This window comes from Sarcophilus harrisii, chromosome 3 (genome assembly GCF_902635505.1).
Source record: "Sarcophilus harrisii chromosome 3, mSarHar1.11, whole genome shotgun sequence".
NCBI classification, from domain to species: Eukaryota; Metazoa; Chordata; class Mammalia; order Dasyuromorphia; family Dasyuridae; genus Sarcophilus; species Sarcophilus harrisii.
Window position 1 is genome coordinate 427,557,639 of NC_045428.1, and position 12,541 is coordinate 427,570,179.

Below are 12,541 nucleotides of genomic sequence, written 5' to 3' on the forward strand. Positions count from 1 at the left end.
GCACCTTCTCTGCAATTTATAATCTTAGATAATTGCCCAGACTAATGAAAGATTAACTTTCCCAAAGCTATAAAGGCATAACTCCTGGGTTTGAGAATCTTCTCTATAAATACTTATAGCCCTTTAAGATTCATAAACTTCTTTACCTACATTATTTTACTTGGTATTTACAACAAAGTTTAAAGGTTAAGTAAAATATTATTCCCATTTTATAGATGAGAAAACTGGGGCTCAAAACTCTTTAAGAGACTTGAGCAAGGTTCTCAATAAGCTTCCTTAAAAACCACATTTGTTCTCCTCCATCCATTCTCTCCAAGGTTATTCCTTTTAAGAGAAAAATAAATGAATAAAAATAATTTTTCCAAGGCAAACAAACCATTCATAGTCTTCATCAACTTTAAATACGCACCATGTGTAAGAAGGCAGAAAAAGTCTTGTTAAAATGTAACTAGTCCTGTTTCTTCCCTGTCAGCTTGTTGAATTTGGAACTGCTTCTGTATAGATTTTTAAACATTTTGACAAAATATAAGGATTTGAGTGCTTACTTTTTTCTACTTAAAATATTAGAAAGATATAGGAAAACTGTCAGGTTCTACTATCTAAAACAACTGACTTGAAAAATAACTCCAGAAAAATCAACAAATTCTGAAAAGTATGACCAAAGAAAAAGACCATATCTCTATTTTGTAAAAGAAAATTGTCCAAATCTATCAGAACTATAGGACAAAGTAAAAATAGAAAGCCTCTATCAATCACCTGTGGAAAGAAACTCCAAACTGAAACTACCCAAGAATGTCAAAATCCAGAGCTTCAAAGTGTGTATGTATGAATGCACATATATGTATGTGTATTGTGTGTATGTATAAGTATATACATAGATGTATATATGTATATTCATGTGTATGTGTATGTATGTATATATATTTACATGAAATACTATAGAAAATCTTGCAATATAATATTCAATATTGTACAATATAAATTCAATACAATACAAAAGACAAAAGCTAAAGGATTACAACCAAAAATAATTTAGGTTGAGAGAATAAATATAATCCAATGGAGAAAAAATGAATTAATAATGGAAGATTTTTGAGTACCACTGGTGAAGAAAAAAAGAACAGAGTAGAAACTTTGAAATACAAAAGCAACCATCAAGGGAAGCCTATTAAGGGAAATTTATTTCATCAATTGAAAGAGCTAAACAATGATCAAGTGCTTACATTCTAATAGGACAGAAGAGACAAATGCCCATTCAGAGTCCTAATATCTTCAAGGTTCAAAGAAGAAGGGGGGTCTAGGTTAGTTTGGTCTTCCTGGTTTTTAGAAGAGAAAGAAAAGGAAGGACAAAGGAATATACTTGGGAGGAAATCAAGAGCAGCATGGAAGAACTTAATATTTAACATAAAAGGAATATGCAAAAGTAAGAGCATACAAATAGGGAACAGAAAGTGGAAGGAGTGATAATCTCATGATCTCAATCTTGCCTGAATGAGATAAAGGATAATTTCTTGTACATACACTTCTTGGTGTAGAAATGCAAACAGAGGAGCAAGTAGAAACCCAAAAAGAAAGGATAATATAAAAAGGAAGTAAAGAGTCAGGGAAGGAATAATTTCAAATAAAACAAAGTACAGATTCAGATGATTAGTCATGAAAAAAGGATTAAAAGAGGCAGAATTATCCTCTGCCCTCTAAAGAGGGTTAGAGAAGAAAAGAGGAATGGAAAAGCTTCAAATATGGATTACTAGTTTTGATTACATCACTTCTCCACCTCTGCTCCCTCCTCTTTGTATAGAGAAGGCAAAAAAAAAAAAAAAAAAATGGGAATAAGTATGAGGATATAACGGAGGGAAATACACGATAAACAACCATAATAGTGAAAATAAATGGAATGAATGTATCTATAAAAGAAAGAAGAGTAGCAAATGGATTAGAAATCAGAATCCAAAAATACATTGTTATAAGCTAAAAGATTGAAATATGAAGGTTTAAATAAAGAGACAGAACTGGCTTATGTTTCAGGCAAGTTTTTTAAAAGCAGAGGAAGCAATTCTATACAAGGCATCAGTAAAAGAAAACATGGTAAAAATAATAATAATAATAAAGCAGAGAAAGTACATTACACTTTAAAGCAAGTTAGAATTAAAAGATGGTGCATAAAATGCTCAGACTCACCTAAAGTCTTCCAAATTCTCCTTAAAATAATTCTAAATAATATCTCAAATAAATTTTTGAGCACCAGAACCCAGAAAATAACTGGATGAAACAATTTTCCAGCCCAAAACAGCTTATAAAGTCAGCAATAAAAGTGTATTACATCTGGGTGAGAGTAGAGCACAGTATAGTACAGACCAGGCCTCAGCAAACTATGAGCAGGTCTTGGGGGTGATTAAATCAAAAGCAGCAGTGGGAACTTCCAGGGTTGTCAATCCATAACTGCTAAGGGGGTAGGACAACTGACCAAAAGGAGATTGCAAGGGTCCCTTTCTTCTCACTAGGAACAAGACCCTTTTGCATTGAAGACATTTGCAATCTGCAGTTGCACACACTCAGGTCTGGGTGGCAATCCAGGACAAAGAGGCACAGTAAGTAGCACACTAGAATTTGCAATTGCAGGGGTCATAGTTCCAAGAAAGAAAATAGTGCTTTTGGTCATTCATATATCAGAGCACAGACTACAAGAGTAGTAAACACACATCTCCTTAAATCATACCATCTTGGAAGAATTGAAAATTTATAGTTCCCTAGTAATATCTCTGAAAACAACTGCACAGAAACCCTGACGCTTGCAATACAGTGCACCCTCCATCCAAAAAGCAAAACCTCACTTCAGCAAAGAGTTAAAAGTCAAGAAATAGTCTAGGAAAATGAGTGAACAAGAAGAAAAAAAATCTGACTACAAAAAAGCAACATGACTACAAGAAGATCAAAACACACACTCAGATAAAAATAATAAAGTCAAAATTACTGTATCCAAAACCTCAGAGAAAACAGGCCATGGAAGACCTCAAAAGGGATTTTAAAAATCACTTAAGAAAGATAGAGGAAAATTGGGGAGAGAAATGACAGTGATGCAAGAAAATTATTTTTTTTTTTAAAAATCAACAGTTTGATAAAAGAAACACACATAAAAAAAATACTGAAGAAAATAATACCTTAAAAAAACAGAATAAACAAAAAGACAAAATAATGAAAAGAGGTAGAATAATCCAATGAAGAGATTATGAATGCCTTGAAAGACAGAATTGACCAAATGGAAAAAGATATACAAAAATTCACTGAGAAGAATTCCCTAAAAAGCAGAATTGGAAGAGTCAAAACAGAGAGTGAAAATTATGAACCAATTTCCCTAATGAATATTTAACCAAAAAGTTTACATAAAATACTATCAAAGAGATGACAGTGATATATCACAAGGATCATATACTATGATCAAATGGGATTTAGTGTAAGAATGTAGTGCTAGTTCAATATCAAGGTAATTAGCATAATTAACTATCTCAACAAAACTAACAGAAATCATGATTACCTCAATAGATGCAGAAAAGGCCTTTGACAAAATACAACACCCATTCCTACTAAAAAAAAATTTTTAAATAGCCAAAAATGGAGCTTGCCTTAAAATGATAAGTAATACTTATCTAAAACCATCAGTAAGCATTATCTGTAATGAGGATGAGCTAGAAGCCTTCCTAATATAATCAGCAAGAATACCTATTATCATATCTATTATTTAATATTGTGCTAGAAATGTTATTTACAACAATAAGATAAGAAAAAGGAATTAGAATAAGCAATAAGGAAATAAAACTACCATTCTTTGCAGATAACATGATGTTATACTTCAAAAATTCTAGGGAATCGATAAAAAACTATTTGAAATTATTAATAACTTTAGCTAAATTTCACATCTAAATTATCAACATTATTATCAGCATAACCATCAGCATATTACCATCAAAATCCAGCAACAAGAGATAAAAAGAAAAATTCCACTTAAAATAGCTGTAGTCAATATAAAAGTTTGGAAGTCTAAGACAAACTATATGAACATAACTATAAAACATTTTTCAAACACAGTCAGATCTACACAACTGTAGAATGTTTATGTTAATTGCTTATGGATAGACTGATATAGATATAGATAAGGAGAGAAGTACCATTGGACTGGAGCTGGACAAATGTCCCAATTTTCAGAGGGAGAAAGAAACATAATATAATTTGTGAACCACAGACCTATGGGCTAAATTTTAATTCATGGGAAATTATCATACTTCCTATTAATGGTGTAGTTATAGTACACCTAGAAGTCCACAAATCATCTGAAAAATTTATATATGCTAATCTTATGGAAAAGATGTCTTAATGTGGGATAGATGATGGTGGATTAGTATATTCACAAGTGATTCATTGGCTAGATCTAAATTTAATTAGTAATCACTTAATCGTTCAATTTTAACTTGGGAGATTTCTAGTGGAGTACCTCAAAGATCTTTTCTTCACTATTTGCTTTTTAACCTTTTTATGAATGACTTACATAAGAACACTGATGGTACTCATCATATTTGTAGCTGACACAAAGCTGAAAGGGAGAGGCAAGATGGTGGAAGACTCAAGATGGACAAAATCAAAATAGGCTTGATCAATGAACCAAATATAGATGGTGGGTTCTTATATTGTACAAGATTCCTTTTGCCATTTGATGAAATTTCCAACCCCAATTCCCAGCTCATGTTGTCTTCTTAAGAATATATGAAGAACATGTAAAAAGTATGTATTCTTTACCTTGTATTTTTTGCTCCTTGATACTCAATTGATATCCAGTAATTGATCCATGCCCAGTTCACACATCTGAATTATAACTTTAAAAAGATGGAGGATGAAAATAGGACAGAAATAAAACAAATAGACTTAGTTCCTTCAGAGAAGCCTTTGTACCCAAACTGTTCTTCCAAGAAACATGTACTAAGAAAAAATAGATCTGACACTCATGTGTAACAGAAAACTACATGTCACTATTTGCCTTTTTTTTTTTTTTTTTTTTTTTTTTTGCTTTTTTTGGTATCCACAGTACTTAGGATGGTGCCCAACACATTGACGGCACTTAATAAATACTAGTTGGCCATATACTATGAAGAAATAAAGACAATGAAAAAGACCTAATGACAAAGTTACCTGACCAGTCTTTCTGGATTCACTGGCAGAGTTTCTAGGTTACATGGAAAAGTGAAAATGATATGAAAACCTCAGCTAAATGATCAGCATGGTTTAGAGACATGAGGTGGAGAACCCAAGCATTACCTTTCAGGGATACTGAGTTATGTAGGTAGTCACAAATCCAGAGAGGTGGTCACAGCGGTGATGTTCAACTCCCTATACTCAGTCCTTTCACTTTGAGTCAGAAGCCCACTAGAGAGGGAATAAGAATGGTGATAGTTGTTAATGACCTCAGCATGAGTCCTCTGGATTTTCTGTTACCTTAAATTAAGCCAATCCTTTAATGTTGAATTATCCTGAGGGCATGTATGGAACTGAGGACCTTTTCACTATATGTCATGACCTAGACATGGACCACATTGTGATGTTCAAGGAAAAAGCATGGATGGTGACATGAGCAAATAATTTTTAATAATAATAACAATAATTTTGGAAAGCTCTGAGACTGAGCCCCAACTGGAATATTAGAATAATCTTACCAGTTGTTATCCCTACCTCCAGTCTCTCCTCTCTCCTATTCATCTTTCAGATAATTGCTAAAATAGTCTTTCCAAAGCATAGTTCTCATGTTGTCACCTTCCCTCTTGAAAAAACAGACTGCCTATTATCTATAGCATAAAATATAAGCACTTTAACCTGATATTTAAGGACCTTCACAATGTCTCCAATTTACAGTTCTAACCTTATCATATATTACTCCCAATTATACATTCTACAGTCAAGACAAATAAGACTAATTGACATTCCCCTAATGCTATATACAATCACCTATACCTGTGCATTTGCACAAGCCATCCTCCATTCCTGGAATACATTCCCTCTATTATCTCAGTTTTTCAGAACTTTTATATTCCCTGGTCTGCTATATTAAAAGTTTTGTTTCCCTCCCTCCTCAAATACTACTTAGTCATTTTGTTTGAATTTTCCTTTTTTCTGAATTATTCCCTATCTTTCATTTGACTCACTTGTGTATATATAATACCCATCTTCCCAACACTATTGTAGTAGATTATAAACTCAAGAACAGGAATGATGCCTTCATCTTTGTAGTCCTATTTATTTATATCCCTTAACACTTAGCACAGTGTGTTGTACACATTAGGAGCTCAAACATGTTTGGTGAATTTAAATTTAATAGATAGGAGTAGATTTGAATCCAATAAAATGTAAAAAAGTTCCTTAAAGATAAGGACTTTTTGGTTTGTCCCTTTATTTCTTCAGCAACTAGTACAAGGTTAAGTATTTATTAAATAAATGAAGTATAATGTTGTCGCTGGAACCCATAAGTCATAATCACAAACTACATAAACTTGAATGCCCCTAAAAATTTGAACTTTGGCAGTTCAACAGCATTGTTCTATATTGTATCCTCTTATTATTCTCACAATAGTCCTGTACAAGTATCAGGGTTCTTATTTTGGAGATAAGGAATTCAAGACAAAAGTTTTTCATAAGGATAATTTCACTTAACTCCTCAGTAGTACTGAGGCCCTTTCTGTACTATTACCAAAATGGGTGCTAGGAGAGGCCGGAGACATGTATAAAGCTTCTTACATCAATGAGTTCACAGTTTTGTTGGTGAAAATATATGCAATAGCATGGAATAAAGAACACATGAAAGTATACAATAAAATGCTTTATTTTATAATCTCAATAATATATAATAATTTAGAACCAGATCCTGGCTTTAAAGTTGGAACAAACCTCTAGAAGTACTATAAACTAACTTGTCCATTTTACAGATGATGAAACTTAGATCCATCAAGATCATATAAGTAATGGGGTGAGGATTCTAACTCCAAATGCAGAGTTTTTTCTACTGTATTAAACAGCCAATGCAGAGCTGTGCAAAGCCATTAGTCTCACATTCTCTTCCAGTCATCAAAATCCAGTAGCAAGACAAAAGTCGGGAAGACTAGCAATAGCCAGAATGTAATAGATAATGTTTACCTTTCTAAATTAAGGTTTTTCTCAGGTCTGTTTGTCTGAGGCAAAATTCATTCAATGCCTAAGGGTTAGATAAGAATTGAGATAAAAGATGGTCTCCCTTAAATCTAATTCATATGCAAGTCAAGACATCAGCCTCATAACAAATGATAGCACCATGAACAACTGGGAAGTCCAAGGTGTTTCCACACTAATTTGTCAACAGATGAGCAAACAATTTTAATATCTGCTATGTACTAAAAAAGAATGTATCATTACCTTCAAATGTTGTTTTCTTAATTTCCCACATCTATTGAGATTATTTTTGCAGATAATAGTCACTTTTATTGATGTGCATTTTTTTAAAGTTACATATATTTACATATTACTCCCACTTTGTGAGATGTCTCTTACAAGGTAAAACAGTTAAGTAATGTTAATATAGTGACCTCAACTAAAAGTTCATACATTTCATATCTGTAAATACCACTAAACCATCTCTATTATTGTTTTTCTTAATTAACAGAAAATCAATTTTCTCTCTCTCTTATTGCTATCCCATTGTAAGAAGTACAGAAAAAAAAGGGAAAAAAAAGCAAATTTCATATAATAAAAGTGTATCATCAATCTATACAAATTCCCTTAAAGGTTACTTTATCATATATGTATACCATATATATATATATATATATATATCATTCATGTACATACACATGTATAATGTGTTTATATTTACATATATGTGTGTATAATTCTGTATCCTAAATCCATCATCTTTCTATAATATATAACAAGTTTCATTTGTCTTCTGGAATCATGAATGGTCATTATATTGATCATAGTACTTATGGCTTTCAGAGTTTTTGTTTTTACAAAGTTGTATTGAATAAATTGTTCTCCTAGTTCTGCTTACTTCAAAAGTGTATTTTTTAACATTGATTCTACAATTGATAAATCATTCTATTTCTGCTCACTTCACTCTGCCTAAGTGAATGTTTTTCTGAAATGATATATTTTCTCATTTCTTACAGCAAAATAGTACTCCCTCGCCTTCATATATCACAACTTATTAGCCATTCCTCAATTATCATGTGATTTGTATTCCTTGTGTGTTGTTTAAATCACCCCAGGGCAAGTCTCAGTCTACTCTTCTTTTTATTTCTAATGGCCCCAGATGCCAATTAAACCTGTTCACTATCTCTATGGCTTCTAAATTTGAGCATAGGTATCAAATGTGAATGTCTGATGAGACTAATTAAATACTTTGAAAAAGTGTGAAATAATCAGTCCTGGGGGAAAAGAGGACAGCAAATAAACAAAACAAAACAATAAGACTTTTCAAACATTACCACAACAGGGTTGTTGTCTTTATTAAAGTTTAATAAAATCACAATCCAAAGATTAATTAAAAAACAAACAAACAAAACGAAGAGCTATGCATTAACAGTAAGAAACAAAACCTATTTTAAGGACTATTCTTTCCTAGTTCAAAATAATCTTCATAACCTATTATCATCTATTGCCACCTAGCGTTCAAATAAAGGGGAAAAGAAATCAGTGCAACTTCCAGTTGCGTCCAACAATTGTACTTTTTGGCAAAATCCTTAAGCAAATTCCTTGAAGTTAAGCTTGGGTTTTCAGTAACCCAAATGTAATTTCTTGATGTATACTTTTAAGCTTATTATTGAGGTTAATAATTTTCATATTTTTTCATTTTTTCTTATTTTATTCAATTACAACAATATTTCCTTTATGCCACTATGTGCAAAACACTATACTAGAAGCTGAAAATTTTAAAGGCAAATGAAAACTAGCCCTTGAACATCAATGAAATTATATTCTAAAAGAGGCAAAGAGATATATACATAAATAATAAAGGAGGAAGGAGAGCAAGAGGAGGGAAGAGGGAGAAAAAGGGAAGAGTAGAAACAAGAGGAGGAAATATAAAAAAAAAAATACTTTAAAGGGAAGAACACTAGCAGCTGGGTGGACTAGAAAAGGCCTCCTTAAGAAGACAGTGTTTAAAATGAGTCTTGAAAGAAGGTAGGCAGCCTAAGAGTGGAGATGAGGAGGAAAAGTATTCTAGACATGCCAGACCCCAAAACAAAGGTACTGAAATAGGATATGGAGAATTGGGCATGTCCTCAACAGCAAGCAGACTGCCAGAGCTAGACCTTAGAGATTTGTAATTCCTGAACTGTATGGATGTGACCTCAACTACCAGCAACTCACTACGGATCTTGTTAGGATAATTGTGTCTGTGAAAGTTCAGGTAAAGGTGTTAATCAAAAAGATCACTACTGTGCCTCAATTATATTTATGTACTAAGTTGAGGGCAGAAGGAAAGGCAGATTTGGTTTTTAAACATAACTGTGGCTTACACATATGTTTTACATGATAGCACATGTAAAAACTATATCAAACTGTCTATCATCTCTGGAAAAGGGGAGGGGGGAGGGAGACAAATTTGGAACTCAAAATCTTATAAATGCTAAAATTTTCTTGACATATAACTGAAGGAGAAATAAAATCATATTTTTAAAAAAGATGTAACAAGGATCTTAAATATATATAAATATTGGATTAAACACATTCACTTAACTTTAAATTCTTTGTTTAAAAAAAAAAAAACTCCTTTTCCTTTCAAATTAACAAAGTTACACTCCAATAATTGTTTTCCCAATTATCAAGGCAATTTTAAAATTTAGGTGAGAGTGACGACTGGTGTTCATGTGGAATATTGCATCCCTCCAATGGTATATCCTAGAATATTAGAAAGGCCCAAAAATCATCTAGTTCAGGTATTATCAGCTTTTTAATGTCATGGACCCTTTGAGCATTCTAGGGAATTCTTTAAATCCCTTATTAAAATAAAATTTTAAGTGCTTAAAGTAAAATACATAAGAGTTACAAAGGAAACAAATTGTATTGAAATATAGTTATTTTTTTTAAGTTTTCATTTTTTTTAAATCCAATCCCATCACATATGGAAATTGAGGCACAGACTCTGATTCAATAAATACTTATTGAGCATCTATTAGATAAGTTAGTTAGCATTAGGGATTGTGGGAGACATAATGATAAACATCATTTTATTAAGGGCATTATTTTTAAAATACTAAGAAAGATACAAAAGATAGATAGATGATAGATAGATAGATAGATAGATGATGGATGGAGATAAAGACATAAATATAGCTATCACACTAAGTACTTTAGAGAGTTTCAAAAACAAAGTGTTATGTGAGCACTGGGGATGCATTTGGAGGCAGGAAGGGTGAAGTAGAAGATACTTTCCAACTTAATTGGTGCAAACCTTTCATAAAATGAAATGTACTTTGTGTAGAAACAGTCCTTCTACAACCTCTTTGCCACCATTTAATAGGTGACATAAAAGCAAATTTCCTCTCAAACCCTTTTTAATTATTATAAATTAATGGAGTCTAAATTGATGAGATTCTCTATATGAAAGGACATATGACATCAATGCAGCTGTGCAAACTAACCACATATATTATCTTTCTCCCAAGAAGGAAATCTGTCCTATTTAAAGTTTCTAGGGAAGGAAATTTCATGACCTTCTTCCATAACCTATCCTATTGTCAAATAGCCCTCACTGTCAGGAAATTATACACACCTCAAATCCCTCATGTTGGATCATAAGGCCATGCATTTCCTATTCTATTCTCAATGGAGCTGGAGAACAGCTGGTCAAGAATGTGATGAAAACAACTAAAAAATATGATGGGCCATATAAAATTTCCCGGATTTTAATATCTATGATTTCAGAAATGATTTTCTTGATTTATAAACTGGTGAGTTAACAATGAAATCTAAGCTGAAATATGAAATACTATTTTTTTCAGAGAAAATACTCTGGAAAATAAGGAAGACCAAAGAAAAGAGAGATTCTCTCTAAAGAGTTAAGTGTTTCTACTTACCTGTATAGATACATCCTACCCCCAGCCATAATGTAAAGTGAAGTCAAACACAGGGATGAGGAAATTTGTGGAAAGACTTCAAAGAAGTATTTGACATGAATATTTGCATGCAATATTCATTAGTACAAAAAAATGGCCATGTTACTTCCCTACTCAAAACTTTCATCACCCTCTACTGGATTATGGATTAAAAATATGAACATTCTAGTCAAGTTAACAAGTATTACTTTGGAGTTTACTGGCTAGATTACTTTCTTAAAGAACATATTTTAAACCAAAATCACTTTGATTCTCATTGACTGACCACCTTTGGTCATTGTCTGAGCCCTGATTTGACTCAGATTGAATGTAAATAGGAATCATTTCTGCTTTGGCAAGAAATCTTGAGGGTCTTATCCTCCTTGATTTATTTATTTAGGTTTTTGGGGGGGGAAATTAGGTGAAAAAGAAGATTCTTTGCCTCAATTGCTACCTCGCTTTAATTTGAGACTTGCTGAAGATTAAGCCTTCTTTAAAAAGGTCAAGGTATCTGATTGCATCCAGTCATTTTGGTCGATTTCTGGCCACTGGACCCAGATGGCTCTGAAGGGGAAAGTAAGGCGGGTGCCCCTGCCCTGCTCTCCCTCACTTAAATCCAATTTACTTGCATATCCTTATATCAGTCCATGTCATCATCCTCTTTGAAAAGGAAGAACAAGCAATATTTCTGTACCAGGCAAGGAGTTAAGCACTGGCCATACAAAGACAGGCAAAAACATAGCCTCTGGTTTCAAAAAATTCCCATTCCATGAAGGAGACCACATGTACAAACTTAGTATACATCTATCTTGTAAATGAGAGGTGATCACAGGGAGAAGGCTCTAGCTAAGGGGTGCAGAGAGGGGAGGCATTTTTCATAATCTGGTCTTGAGCTGCCTCCTAGGAGATCCAGAAGGCAGAGGTGAAGAGGGAGAATACTCCAATCTGGGGGAAAGACAGCAAAAAGACATGGAGATGGAGGGTCATGCAAAAAAATGTCAGGTATTGCTGAATCAGAGTATTTAAAGGGGAATAAAGTATAAGAACACTAGAAAGGGAGAAAGGAATCAGGTTGTCAGGAACTTCAAAACCAAAGATTTTACACCTGATCCTGAAGTTAATAGAGAATCATTGGAGTTTATTGAGTGACATAGGGTTTATGGGGTAGTATGATAAAACCCTCATTGCCTTACACTCACACGACTATAGTAGCCTCCTTAATTCTCTCACCATTCCAGTCAATTCTTGACTCAGCTAGAATCTTCTTAAAATGCAAGTCTGACCAGGTGTGACAAGGGCCGGCAAAAGTAGTAACTACTGAATAGAGACCTGGCAACAGATTGGATATATGAAATGAGTGCAAATGAAGAGTCAAGAATGATACCTAGATTGTAAAACTTAATTGAAATAACAGTGATGCTCTTGACAGTAATAGG

At 33.0% G+C, this 12,541-nt stretch overlaps 1 long non-coding RNA gene across 2 annotated transcripts in view; it reads right to left on the reverse strand.

The window, feature by feature from the left end:
• LOC116422470 overlaps positions 1–12,541 on the reverse strand; it is a 64,793-nt gene that overhangs the window by 39,187 nt on the left and 13,065 nt on the right. The window contains exons 2-3 of one of the 2 annotated variants that reach the window (XR_004233132.1): positions 5,305–5,412; positions 3,865–4,865 (exon numbers count right to left, since the gene is read on the reverse strand). This is a non-coding gene — a long non-coding RNA (uncharacterized LOC116422470). Of the gene's footprint in view, positions 1–3,864; positions 4,866–5,304; positions 5,413–12,541 lie in introns of those variants that run through there. The other variant, XR_004233131.1, reaches the window with a different exon arrangement.